We start from the raw sequence: 15,069 nt of genomic DNA, 5'->3' as shown, positions 1-15,069 counted from the left end.
GGAGAGAGAGCCATAGAGCTCAGAGTGCCAGCAGCTCTGGCGGTGGTCATGACAAAGGTCATATTTGTAATCTGAAGTTTACCTGTGGCTCCCGATGCTTCCTTTTGGGACTTTATGCTTCTGAGACATTTTCAAATCCACAAAAATTGACTCTGAGAGTGGAGTAACCTCCCTTTGCCACATTCGCTTCAGTTAATCTTTATACTGACAACTTTTGGCTTCTCCTTTTCTTATAATCCCACGCTGGAAGAAAATGGTTGCTGAAAATCAACCTAAAGCCTACATTCATGTTTTCATTGCTGCAGGAATTGAAATTCTTGGCTCTAGGAACATCTTGAAAGTTGGAATGGTGCTTGTTTCAGCAGCATTTATACTAAAATTGGAATGACACAGAGAAGATGAGCACGGCCCCATGTAAGGATGACATGCAAATTCGTGAAAGCATTTCATATTTTTTGGTTATGTTGGAACGATCTAAAAAAATGATGGAGGGAGAATGAGGAATGAACCAGGAGCAGGGGAACATTTTCTCACATTAAAGAGGTGTGGAAGAAAGAGTTTTTACAAAGGAGAAGAAGTGGGGATTTTGGAGGTGGTGGACAATACTTGAACCTCACTGTCATTGGAATTGGTTCAAAGAAATTACATATGTATAGAAATGTAACTTACCCAATAGAGAAATAGGAGGGGAAGGGGATAAGAGAAAGGAGGGGGCTGATAAAAGGGAGGTGGATTAAGGGAGGCATCGGTTAGTAGCAAAATAGACTTGAGAAGAAAAAGAGAAAAAGAGAAAGAGAGGAAGAAATCCTCTGGAATGGAGGGAATGCAGAGTTAGTAGTCATAACTGTGAATGCAAATGGGATGAGCTCACCCATAAAACAGAAGCAGACGGCAGAATGGATTAGAAACCAGAATCCAACAATATGTTGTTTACGAGAGACACACTTGAAATGGAAAGGTACATGCAGTGTTAAAATAAAAGGCTAGAGCAGAATCTAATATGCTTCAGCTAAAGTAAAAAAGGCAGAGGTAGCAATCAGGATCTCCGACAGTAAAAACAAAAATAGACCTAATTAAATGTGATAATCAGGGAAATTACATTTTGCTAAAAGATACCACAGTCAGAGCAGCTACGTGGCTTAGTGGATTGAGAACCAGACTCAGAAATGAGACGTCCTGGGTTCAAATCTGGCCTCAGACAGTCCCTAGCTGTGTGACCCTGGACAAGTCACTTTACTCTCGTTGCCTAGTCCTTCCTACTCTTTTGCCTTGGAACCAACACACAGTATTGATTCTAAGATGGAAGATAAGGGTTTGAGGGGAAAAAATGGTACCATAGACAATGAAGTAATATAAAAAATTTTTATAGAAAGTTCCTCGGATAAAGACTCAGTTCTTAAATACAGGCATTTCTTCCACAGGGGTAGGGTGGGGTAGAGACTGCCCTTGTGATTGGTAAAATCTGTGTAAAATTTTTGGCCCTCCCTTTGTACCAGAGAAGAAGTCTGAATGTTTTCTTTTTCATTTAGTGGATATTTATTGTATTAAAAGATAAAACATGTTGATATTATATAATACTATTAATATATTTTGTACATTTCTGAGTTTCTAAACTTTTTTCTGTTTCATCGGTGACTTCTGCAAAACTCCCCCAAATTCCTATTTAATTCCTTATGTCTACCCATAATATACTGAAATCCCAATGTGGAAGGGATAGCTATATGTATTGAGAACAGAGCCACATCCATAAAAATTAGAGCCATTCCCCAGTTGCTATATCATCAAAGGATATGAACAGGCAGTTTTCAGAAGAAGAAATCAAAGTCATCTTTTATTATAGGAAAAACTGCTCTAAAGACACTATTGACTAGAGAAATGCAAATTAAAACAACTCAGAGTTACCTAACAGAGCTCCTACCTGTCAGAAATGACAAATGCTGGAGGGGATGAGGGAAGATAGGAACACTAATAAAGTGTTGGTGGAATTGGGAACTAGTCCAACCATTCTTGAAAATAATTTGGAAGGGTATAGTGAGAAGAATTGAACCAAAAGGTCGCTGTGCATAGTAACAGCTGTATTGTAATGATGATTAGCTGTGAAAGACTTGGCCATTCTGATCAATACAAGGATCCAAGACAATTTCAGAGGATTTATGATGAAAAATGCAGTCCAGAGAGAGAGTTGATGAACTCTGAGTCCAAATTGAGACATAATTTCTCCTTTTATTTTTGAAATGTAACTGATATGAAAACATTTTGCATTATTTCATGTCTAATTGCTATCATGTTGTTTTCCTTCTCAGTAGGTGGGGGAGAGTTGGGAGGGAGAGAACATTTGGAATTCAAAATGTAAAAAGAAAGGAATGTTAAAAATAAAAAATAAAATTTTTGGAAAAGAAAACAAAGTTGAAATTGTAACATTAGAGAATTGGAATTCCTTCATTCTGTAAAGATTTTTTCCCAGAAAATTTTCTAAGGAAAAGCAAGTTCCCATTGGTTTGAAACAAGGGTGGCTTTGTTACATATTTCCAACCAAAGTCTTCTACAGCAAATGGCATCGTCAGGATGCTCCTTGGACCCTTGACAAGGACAGCACAAATGCTGGGTTTGTTCCAGGAATAATACTCTAAAGAGAAGCCTTCTTGAGAGAAAAGGGCCTGCTGATTCAGTCTTCTAGTTGGTAGCTGGTGATGACCTTTCCCCTTTCTGAGGGCAGCTCAATCCAAAATGACTTTTCTCTTTTTAGGAAAGAGACTTCTTTCTGTCTCCTTTTTCTATGTTTGGGATTTGGGACAAAGAGCTCATTTCACAGCTCGGAGCCTTGCCCATTAGGCTGATAACATCCCTTTAAATCTTGGCTATATGCAGCTGGATTTGCTGAAAGGCTGGGCACAGGAGAGCTGTCAATGGACCATTTCACCACTAAGCACTGAGAACCTTGTCATAATCCCAACACAGTACTGATACTGAGTTGGGATGCCTGTTATCGGGGGCCTGCCATTAGGGTGGATTTTCAGCCCTGCCCATCACTGAGCAACAGGACACACAGCAGATGGGTCACTGTGGCATCGGGAAGGAAAAAATTCATGAGTCTCCAAAGAAGAATGAGCTTTTGGGATCTTTATTCCAGCTCTTTCCTGCTGTGGAGGAAGTAAACCATCTTGACTTCTAGTTGGCCTTGGGTCAAACATTTTACTCATCTCCTGTGCCTCTGCTAACTGAAGTCTTCTTAGAGGCACAGAGCACACTTTTCTTTTGGTTTCTACCATTTTGTTCTTGTTTGGTCATGTCAAATTCTCCGCAACTTTCATGGACCATATCATCAAAGAAGTTTTCTTGGTAAAGATCCTGGAGTGGTTTGCTATTCTTTGTCCAGTGGGTTAAGGTAAACAGAGCTTAAGTGACTTGCTCAGGATCACACAGCTAGATTTGAACTCAGGTCTTCCTAATACCATCTAATTGCCCTAAATGTAGATGGCTCTAAATGGCTAAACAAAGAGTAGCCTATGAATAAATGAATGAGTTTGGTAAGTCCTATAAGGCTTCGGTAATTTGATAAGGTTGTATTAGGAGAGTAGAGAAGAAATAAATTATTAAATTTGTTTCTATCTCTACCCTTGCAAAATGATGACCAATTAGAGGTTGTTTGTTATAATATCACCAAATAGTATTGGCCCAAGAGTTCTTAAGTCCTAGTGTCAAAGATTTAAAGCTGAAAGCCACTTGAGATTTACTCCAGGGCATAAAAATCATTTTAAAAATAAACATGAATGTTCTCCTTACAATGCTGAGTAGCTGCCATTTTGGAGTAGCAGAGTCTCCAAAGGCTCATAGTTGTGGGTGACCCCGAGAACAAAAGAGAGAGGCGCATGATAGAAACATATTTCTGATGATACCCTGTGTGTAAGAAGTGGCTTAAGGAATGTTATTTAAAACAAGAAAAACCCTAACTGTCCATCTTGGAATCAATATTAAATATTGGTTCCAAAGCAGAAGAGAGGTAAGGGCTAGGCAATTGGGATTAAATGACTTGGCCAAAGTCACATAGCTAAGAAGTATCTGAGGTCATATTCGAACCCATGACCTCCCATCTCTAGATCTGGCTCTCAATCTACTCTACAACTGCCCCTTAAGGAATGTTATTGAAGAAATGTATGATTGGAAGAGGAGATGGTTTAGTCATGTGGTGGATGTAACGTATTATAAATGAACAGTACCCATGGTCTCCTGGCACCCCCAAATGCTTGATTGTTTGCTACGCCCCTGTTAAATAGTAAGCTCTTGGCTGTGGGGGATACAAAAAGGCATAAACTGTAGTTCTTGCCCTCAAGGATTTTTTAGACTCTCTGGGGAGAGCAGTCCCAAAGTGTCACACAGACAACAAGGTCTTGAAGAAGTCACTATAGCATTGAGCTAAAATCATGGCATTCAACCTTGGCATTCCATGAGGCAGCTAGATGACATGGTACATGTAGCATCAGACTTAGAATCAAGAAGACCTAAATTAAAATCTAGCCTCAGAAACTTACCAGTTGTGTGATCCTGGACAAGTCCCTTACTGCCTATCTCAGTTTCACCATCTGAAAAACTGGGATAATTATAGTACCTCTGAGGGTTTTTGTGATGACCAAATGAGATAATGTTTGTAAAGTGCTTTGCAAACCTTAAAGCACTTTATAAATGCTGGGCAATCCTTCAAGGGATCAGTGATTTCATCAATGTGGGGTATGCTCTCCATTAGAGCCTTTGCCTCCTCCATACTCTCTCATTCTGTGCAATTTCTCCCCATATTCCTACAGAGGCAGCTATCAATGAGTGGACAGGACTGAAAGCAGCTGAGTACCAAAAATCAAGTGGTCAATAGAGAGTTTGCCTTGGAGCCATGAAGATCAGAGTTCAAGTCCTACCTCTGACATACTTCTTTTTAAAATTTTTTAAAATTTTCTTATTGAGTTACTTAATTCTTTTATTTTTATTTTAAAATATTTTTCCATGTTTACATGATTCAATTTCTTTCCCTCCCCTCTTCCTTCCCCCCTCCCAGAGCCCACAAGCAACTCCACTGGGTTGTTCAAATGTTATCAATTGATATCCATTTCCATATTATTCATTTTTGCTATAGAGTGATTTTTTAAAGCCTAGTCCCCAAATCACATCCCCAAATATATGTGATAAGTGATGTCATATGTTTTGCTTTTGCATTTCTACTTCCATAGTTCTTTCTCTCAATGTGGACAACATTTTTTTACCCAAGTCTTTCAGGTGTGTCCTGGCTTGTTGCATTGCTACTAGTAGCAAAATCCATTCCATTGGATTGTTCCACAATGTTTTACTTTCTGTGTACAATGTTCTCCTGGTTCTGCTCATTTCACTCTGCATCAGTTAACTGAGGTTCTCCCAGTTCATAAAGAAATCCTCCAGATCATCAGTCCTTACAGCACAATAGTATTCCATCACCATCATATACTACAACTTATTCAACCATTCCCCAACCGAGGGACACCCCCTCATTTTCCAATTTTTTGCCACCACAAAGAATGCAGCTATGAATATTTTTGTACAAGTATTTTTCCTTATTATAAAAGAGTGAAAAGAATGAATACAGTCCTATTTGGAAAAAGGAGTACATACGATGACTGAAACTTGCAAAGATCTTAGAGACACTAAAAAAATAATGCTCTATCTGCTGGAGGCAAACTTAGGTCAGTAGATGGGCATGTGGAAAGGTTTGGGTAAAGGTACAGAACTCATAAAAAAATCATCCTCCCTTGGACTTGTTTGAATTTTGTAAAGACAAAGCATCTTGTTTAAATGGTTGGGGTGAGGGTGGGGCCATCTGGCATGGCAGCGACATCAAATGAAAACTTATTGGTATCAGAAGAGGGTGTTGCCCCAAAGCTACTTGTGATTGATTGGTTTTCATTGCTTCCAGAACAGTGCCTGTATTCTGATTTCTAATAGGCCAAGCACAATGCTAGGCACAGGGCAAGTGCTCAATAAATACTTGCTGAGCCAAATTGGTTTCTGATTGATTTTCTATGTACATGGGCAGAGCTGAAAGGGAGATAAAGGTGTGTGGAGCTTAGCCCCAGAGCACTAGAACTTACAGGGCACAAAAATTTAATTTTTTAAAAATTAATATTTAATTAAATTAAAATTAAAAAATATTTAATTAAATAGTTTTAATTTCCTATATTAAATAGGGAGAACACATATACTCCCTTAGTAGCCTAGAAACAACTTAGCACCTAGCTAGCAGGGATAATTCCCCAGATAGGAGGATATCATTTGGCACACACCAAACTAATTCCAGGTTTTTGCTCAGATGAATTTGACTTAATTATTTTCACATTGTAAAGTACAAGATTGCCTTGAAGGTCTGGTTTCTTGGACAAGATGTCCAGGAGTAGTTCTAGCTGTGCACATGTGAGCAGTTTAAAGTTGGTATGGAGAAAAATCAATGGTGTCCTCTCACCTGGTTAGGGAGATACCTAGATCTGGAGCTAACTGTAAGAACCCCCATGCTAACTGGGAGGTTTGGGTGATGCTCCCCAAAGAAAACCTAGATTATTTGTGTATGGTGGCTCTGAGGCTCACCGTACTCATGAGAAGAAGCCAAGCTAGTCAGTCAAAAGGCCACAACCCCAGAGACATGAAATGAGTAGATCTCTTTCCTTTGGAAGTAACATCTTTGGACTCTTTTTCAGAAAAAGACTTCCTCATAAATAAAGATGTCCCAAAGTATGGATTCTCCTAGAAGGTACCCCATCATTGGAGGTCTTCAAGTCAAGCCCAGGGCACTACTTATTGGAGATATGGATTGTAGAGGGGGTTCCTGTTCAGATATCAATTGGAGTAGGTACCTTCTAAGGTCCCTTCTAGCCGTGCGATTCTGGTAATGGGGAAATGTTTATTTTATTTTTAATACACTTTATTGATTTTTTTTGTCACCTTATCACATTCTTTTCTCATCCCCTATTGCTTCCAGCTGAGCTTTCCCTTCTGAAAAAGAAAAACATTTAAGCAAAACCATCTAACATGGATATTGTATCCTAGTAGTCTTCCACTGACTTGGATATATATTTGATGAAACTCATCAGATCAGAAGAGAATACCTAAGTGTGCTTTACATAGTGGCATCAAACTAAAAAAGAAATAGATTCCTGTTGTCCCATATTGACTTGGAAAGCCAAAAATTAAGATTATTATGTAGTACTTTTATTTATTTGGTTAAACACTTTCCAATTACATTTTAATCTGGTTAGAACCACACTGGATCCCTTATGCAGTCAGTGGTCTTGCGCTTGACACCTCTGCATTCTGCAAAGATCCTTATAATCTTGGGAAGGGGAATGCAAACTTTGGAGAGCAATCCTTCCAAACATGGTCTCTCAAAGGGGTCAGCCTGGTTTGAAGGAAAGAAGACATGAGTTCAATTCTTGTCTATTCTATTTATTATCTGGGAAACCGTGGATAAATCATTTAATCTCCGTGGGCCTCAATTTTGTCATCTGTAAAATGAAGGAGTTGAACAGTACAGAGAAAAGTACTGACTGGAGTTGAAAGTTCAAATTCTGTCTCTAACACTCAATACCTGTGAATGTTCTTGGGCAAGTCACTTAAACTTTATGACTCTCAATGTCCTATTCTGTAAAATCAGGCAATTGTACCAAATAGCCTCTGACAACCCTCTCAGATCTCATTCTCTGATGCTCTGATTGGCTAGGGGAGCAAGTGACACTGCTGGGCACTTGGAAATGGCTATCTTTAAAACTGAGCAAACCTTGGAATACTACCCCACTGTAAGAAATGATGAGCTGATTAATGTTTGGTTTTTTTAAAAACCCTTAACTTCTGTGTATTGACTTATAGGTGGAAGAGTGGTAAGGGTAGGCAATGGGGGTCAAGTGACTTGCTCAGGGTCACACAGCTGGGAAGTGTCTGGGGCAGGATTTGAACCTAGGACCTCCCGTCTCTAGGCCTGGCTCTCAATCCACTGAGCTACCCAGCTGCCCCCACTGATTAATGTTTTTAAAACTTGAGAAGAACTGCATGAGATAAAGAACACTGAAAATGAGTAGAACCAAAAGAAAATCACATACAGTTACAGATTCAATATTTGAACAATAACTTGTGAATGTTCACCTTCAGAGAATGGCCTGGAAAATGGAAATACAAAAATCATTTTACAAAAGACAAAAAACCTGTTTGCTAGATGATGCCTTCTATGGCATGGGGAGTGGAAGGAGGGACTGAGGTACCTGGAAGATTCATTGAAAAACATAACAGAAAAAAAAGCATACTTTAATTGTTAGAATGTGATGGCAATATGATATAATGGAAAGAATACCAGATTTGGGAATGGAATTCCCGAGTTCTACTTTGGGCTTCACTACTTATAAATTGTATGACCTTAAGCAAATCTGTGAACCTCCTTCAAGTGCAAGCTTTCTCATCTATGAAATAGAGATAACAATATTTGTCATACCTTGAAGAAATGCTGCAGGATCTACAGAAGCTTAAGGGCCCTCCCCCTACCCTGAATGAACAGGCATGCAGTTGGACTGAATTCAGTTCTGGGGGATCCTGACTTTTAATCAAAGGGATTAGACTCCATTTTCTCACACTTTTTGACTCATTAAACTTCTACCACACCACCCTGAGGACAAATTATTTAAGGCTTAGGTTAATTTATATCCAGGGTTTCCCCAAAAGGGGAGGAATTTTTTAAAAGGTACTCAGTATACAATATGAATTGGTTATGAGACAGGTAATTTATTCCTATACACAAAAGGAATGCTAACCACAGGACATTCATAGTAACACACGTGACAAAAACAAACTTAAAGTAGAGTTCAGTAATCTAACTTATAACTAATGTTTAAATTTTCTTGAAAGCTGATACATAAACTGCATCAGAAAATAAAGCAGTTTTCATTATTTCTAATTATGCATTTTATATTTTGCTTTAGCTCTAAATGTCCAACTAACTCCCAGTACATTTACTGATAAAAATGGCCATTATTGGACCATTCTGTCAGTAGCCATCTTATCCCATAAAAAGCTCCCCTGGCATTAGCCAGTTACAACCTAATTATGCCCATTACCTCTGGACTTCTCAAACTCACAAGCCTATACACGTTCATCTCATGATAGGTTCTCTTAAGATCAGGAAAGAACAATACAACAAATAGCTCAAACCTTGACTCCCACCTGACAAGGAGAGGGCATATGCTTTCAATGCTACATACTCATGCTTTCATGGAGTTTGAGAGGGTAGTGGATAAGGCCAGTTAACCAGCTCTACCCTCTCCTCAGGAAGAAGTACTAACCTGATTCACAGAAGAGAGCATCTAGTAGGTGACTTATTCATTGATAAGGGTACTCTTTGTCATATCAGAGTACAAACCCCTCAGTCCCAAGTCACAAGAAACCTTTGTAAATTGTAAAGCGCTAAACACACATGAACTATTATGCATCAAATATCAGGAACAATATTTAGAACTATCCATTCCTACTTATTCCTTACTTAGGGGGCAGTATATAACCTTTGGAGATGAGTTGGGGATCCTTACTTAATCAAGCAATTGGCTTGAAGACAGCGAGGGGATTCAGTGGTGAAGGGAGGCAGCCATCCTCTTGAATAACTATAGAAGACTAAGTTCTAGTCCTCTCTGTTCTCTTTCCTTTTCTCTTCCCTCCCTCATTCTCACTGTAAATATCTTTTATTCTTTTTTTTTTAAACCCTTACCGTCTGTCTTGGAATCAATACTGTGTATTGGCTCCAAGGCAGAAGAGTGATAAGGGCTAGGTAATGGGGGTTAAATGACTTGCCCAGGGTCACACAGCTGGAAAGTGTCTGAGGCCAGATTTGAACCCAGGACCTCCCATCTCTAGACCTAGCTCTCAATCCACTAAGCTACCCAGCTGCTCCCTAAACATCTTTTATTCTTAACAAACTTCCCTACTCCTTGCCTTCCTTCCATCTTTGGGCACACGTGGGTCCTCGATTTCTTCTGAAGACACTGGCTTCCCCTTTTGATTACAAGGATGGTGGTACCCTCAAACAGAAAGAGAGAAGTTCAGAAGAGGAGTGTGGCTGGGAAACATGTGAAAGGATTCTGATTTGGACAGAATCCAAATCCTGTCCAATTTGGATTCTGAGTTTGGGATGCCCACTGGACATTCTGAAAGGCAGCATTTCAGGGTCTGTAAAATGGTCTCATTCCTAACCCTGCTGGATATATGAACCCAAAAAGAATTTAATAGATTCCTGTACATGAAACATTAACCTTTCAATACTCAGGCAACTCTAAGGCTATACATTTCCGTGAAGGCACCAGCAGGTGCGTAGGTTTTCCCATCCTGCCAATGAAAACAACTGTCCATCCTCTATCCCTACAGGACATACACTTAGGCCCATGTGAATTTCTCTCTCCCTTACAGTAATGCTTGACATCAAATTCGGAAGTCTTTCCTCTTCCTTTTTTAAACTTGAGGTGAACACATGGGCTGATGGGGATATTATTGGGGATGAAGACACTAAATGATAACTCTAGTCCAACTATCAATAATATGGAATTAGAGCTTAATCAATGATACATGTAAAACCCAGTGGAATTGTGCATTGGCTAAGGGGGGACTGGGGGGCTTGGGGGAGAGGGAAAGAACATGAAACATTTAACTAGGGGAAAATATTTAAAATAAAAATAAAAATAAACTTGAGGGGCGGGCTTTCATGGGATCCTTTCTTCTTTAGCTGTCCTTATCATCTTACTAAACTCTTCTGCCCACAACCCTCTCCCCAGAAGAATTCTCCCCAGGCATTTCTGTCAGCTCAGCTCTTGGTGACCTTCCCACTGTCAGCCCATCTTCCCTGCCCCCCTCCCCCTTTAATGCACTCAGCACTTTTGCTGTTCTTTGATATTCTCCAAGGGATAGTAGATTAGAGCTTTACTGAAAATGTGCATCTTAGGCAGAAAAGAGCCCTGGAACGCTCCCCTCCTAGAGGAAGAGGACACAGAGATCAAAGTGGTTTGGGAACAAAAGAAGGAAGGGGGAGGCAGCCAATTGGACCAGGGAGGCTAGATTAAAGGGCAATCAGAGAGAAGTTTTATCTCCTGAGCATTCTGTGACTAGACATTGAAGAAAGAAGCAGAGATCAGGGCTGGAGAGAGAAGGAGAAGAACTGTTCAATTCAAGTTGCTTGATTTCAATAGAAGGCTGCCACCCTGGTCAGAATGTCTATCTATGCCCCCCCTTCCAGTAACCAGCTGCCAAGGACACAGACACATCAGCTCCAGAGCCAGCTGATTTGTAGAGACATCCGCTAGTTCCTATTCTGTCTTAGTAGAACTCACATTCAGAAGTCTTACTGTCATGGTTCAAGGCATTGTTTCTCAAGCTGAGGCGGAGGTTCCCTGAGAACAAGCCACAGTTCTCACTAAATTCCACAGCTAATGCTAGCTGACATTTTCTTTGTGAAAGAGCTTTCTATACGGTATGTCATTCGATCACCACGATGACCCTGGGGAATACTCAGAGGCTAAAAACTGATCTGTGATCTCATCCATGTGGATAATCCTTCCAACAATGCAAATTGGAGCTCATCTAGGATGCCTACCCATCCTGCGTGGCCCTCACCCACTTTCTTCTATTAGTTCACCACCAGAGATCCAAGGGGGATGCTACAGGTTTTGACCTCATTTTTGTCATGTGGAAACTGAGGTTCAAGGGGATTAGTGATTTGCTCCTGGTCACACCATGGTAGGATCTCATTAAACTATAGATCTTGGTATCGTTGGTTTAGAACAGTAAAGAACTCGAGGGGCCATTTCGTTCAATGTCCTCCTTTTACAGATGAGGAAACAGGTTAGATGACTAGTCTGTCAGGGTCACACAGCTAGTAAATGTGGGAGATGGGATTTGAAGCCAGGGCCCTCCTAATTCCAAGCCGAATAGAATCTCTGAGTCACTCCTCAACAGAGGTCTGGAAATCACCTGACATAAAATGCTGTCTCTGATACTCACTGTGGGACCTTGAGCAAGTGACTTGGCTTCTCAGCCTCAATTTCCTCAGCTTTCAGAAAAGGGTATTGCATTGGGTGGCATAGAAGGTTGCTTCCTGCTCTAAATACCTAATGCTATGACGTCTAACAGAACAATGAAACACCGAGATCGAGGACAGATTTAACATCCAGTTATTCTCAGGCGAGAAGTTGTTACACATAGATGACATAAAAAAATACAAATATAGCGATACACTGTATTACAGCATTGTTATCTTTTTTTAACTAAAGGCCTTTTGTCGTTGTTTAGTCACATTTGACTCTTCGTGACCCTTTGTTGGGTTTTCTTGCCAGAGATACTGGAGCCACTTACCATTTCCTTCTCTAGCTCTTTTTACAGATGAGGAAACTGAGGCAAAAAAGAGGTTATGTGACTTGCCCAGGGTCACACTGTGTCTGAGGCCAGATTTAAACTCAGGTCTTCTTGACTCCAGTCCTGGCATTCTATCCACTGTGCCACCTAGTTGTCCTCTTACCAATCGCAGAAGTCCCTAAATGGCTTTCACTAGCCTAGGAATTCTGGGCAGTCCTCTACTTGCCTGGACTGAAAAAAAAAAAAGATTTAAAAAACAATCACAAATTCCGGGCCATTTTTAGGATTCAACCATATTCTCCAAAATGCCAGCCTTTTTCATTGTAATAATTGCATTCTCAACCTTCTCCTGTAGGGACTAAATAGTGACTGGACAATGGGAAAGGGATGCCAAGCCTCCTGTGGGGAACCTAGACTGCTTAGGAGAAAAGGCACTCCCCACCCCACCCCTGCATGTTAGCTTTCCTTTCAAGTCTTCCCTATCTCTCCCCACTGAGTCTCAGGTCTTCCTGACTCCAGTCCTGGCATTCTATCCACTGCGCCAACTAGCTGCCCTCTCACCAATGGCAGAAGTATGGCTCCAAGTATCTGCAACTCTTCTGGAGGTATTTAGGAGTATCTTCAAATAGTGTTAGGACAAGGGCAGGTTGAGTGAAGTCTTGAGGGATCTGGCTGAGGGCTGTGAGAACATGGCATAGGAGAAGGCACAGTAGTCCTGGGGAGAGTTTGTTCTGGGTATGAGTGTGGAATTTGTGAGCTGGTATAAGAGCAGTGGGAGTGCCTGTTAATGATCTTCATGTGAAATAAAGACTGTGTGGAGGTGGGACTGGCCTCAATTCTGACTCTTAATTCTATTACCTCCCAGAGAGCATTCGCCAGTATGGAATAAGTCAAGATGAAAAGCTATAAGATTAGATGTTGTCTGAAGCAGAGGCTTCGGGTCTGCTGCTTTTGTTTTGGTTCTGTTTTGGATAGATGCTGCCTTCCCAGGAAGATGCCAGGTGATCTAGGGCGAAAGTACGATTTGTTCCCATCTTAGCTAATCCTGGCTTGTCTGTGGGCTCATAAGTTAAGACATATAGATTTGGGGGTCATCCCATGCAGTGATGATAGGAGAACTGATAAGCCATTGAAGGATAGAGTAAAGAAACGTAAAGATTAAAAAAAAAGAACCAGGATGCCTGCCTTGTAGGCTCACCTTTGCCACTACCTAGTTATGGGAACAGGCACAAATAAATTATTGGCCTCTGTTTGTCACCTGTAAAATGATAGGGTTGGGCTAAAGGATTTTTCCCTCATAAAGAATTGGAAGGCACCTTAGAGAACATCCAGTACAAACTCCCTCATTTTATAGACAAAGAAACTGAGGTCCTTCCAGGCTGTGTTTTGTCCAAAGTTCTCTAACTAGTAAGATTTGAACCCAGGTTCTCTGATTCCCAAGGCAGAACCTCTCCACTATATCACACTCCATCCACATGATGCTCTTTCCTTTTTCTGGGTGCCCAGCTAAAGTCTACAGGCCTCTCCACTGTCTGTTTCCCGACATAGTTTATGCCTGCGTGTTGGCCTGAGCCACATTCTTTATACATCCTGCTCCCCAGCTGCAAGTTCTAAGGATCATGCTGGGAATTAACTAATGAAATGAGGGTTGTTGGTCCCCACTCCCTCAAGGCTTTTCTTTGTCTCAAGCTGCAACAAGTCCAAAAGTTGGGCAGAGGGAGGGAGTCGACAGCGTTGGAAAGCAATTGGGCATCCCCCAAAGGGCCTTGGAATGTGGATAAACACTGAAGTCGATTCAGCAAAAAGATTTCTAGTAAACTGCAGCATCTCCCTGGCATGATAACGTTGGCCTTGGCTGATCTGCTGGGGCTAAGAAGAGCTCCCCTTCGTGCGGGCCTGTCTCCCCTCCCTCTCAAAATCCCCCTTCTAGTTGTTTATTTTCCTCCATCTTCTTCTGTGAAATCTCTTCCCTAGGAGAGGCTGCTGTTCTTGCAGGAGCCAGAAAGCCTGCCAAGAGATGGAGAATGAGGAGATAGAGGAGTGACTAATGGCTCCAGCTCCTGCCCCTAGGCTGGAGTCTCTGGCAGCTGGAGTGCATCTGCATCTGCTGGGGGAAGTCCTACCCCACCTTCCTCACAAGGGTGGAAGGTCACTGGACTCAGCTGCTTCAGCCGGGGTGAGACCAAAAGCTTCCCTTTTAACTGCTGTGTTTAATAGTGTGCTCATCTGCAGTGTCACAGGAGGAAAGAAAGGCAAAACTCAGGCTTGGAGTTGGGGGATTTGGGTTTAATCTGGCTCAGTCCCAGGATCATGGGAGATTTAGAACCAGGAGGGACCATTCCAAATGGCTCAGAAATTTCACAGAAATTCAAGTTTTCCCAACAAACAAGGCAAGAAATGGCAAAATCTGAATTTGAACCCAGGTCTTTTGACTCCAAATTAAGTATTCTTTCCACTGGTAAGTACTTTGCCTGTTTTTCCTCCCCATATCATTATGCTTTAGCTTATTGATCACACACACACACATTCAACTGTTTATAGGGACTGTGAATATTGCTTTATAGGAGCCTATTTTCTGAATCTCTAGTCAGGACACATATTGATAAAGACATTTCCTTTGCAAACCATGTTTTAAGGATCCTAAAATTCAGAACCAGAAGGACTATAGGGTTATCTAGTTTAAATCGC

General features: G+C 41.0%; 1 non-coding gene across 1 annotated transcript; it reads left to right on the top strand.

Annotated features, from left to right (window-relative positions):
- Positions 1 to 349: 349 nt before the first annotated feature.
- Positions 350 to 456, top strand: LOC123243366. Its single transcript, XR_006505910.1, has one exon. It is a non-coding gene; the product is annotated as a U6 spliceosomal RNA (small nuclear RNA).
- Positions 457 to 15,069: the final 14,613 nt, after the last annotated feature.

This window comes from Gracilinanus agilis, chromosome 3, assembly GCF_016433145.1.
Source record: "Gracilinanus agilis isolate LMUSP501 chromosome 3, AgileGrace, whole genome shotgun sequence".
In the NCBI taxonomy this organism is placed as follows: domain Eukaryota; kingdom Metazoa; phylum Chordata; class Mammalia; order Didelphimorphia; family Didelphidae; genus Gracilinanus; species Gracilinanus agilis.
This window is presented reverse-complemented; position numbering and strand designations above follow the sequence as displayed.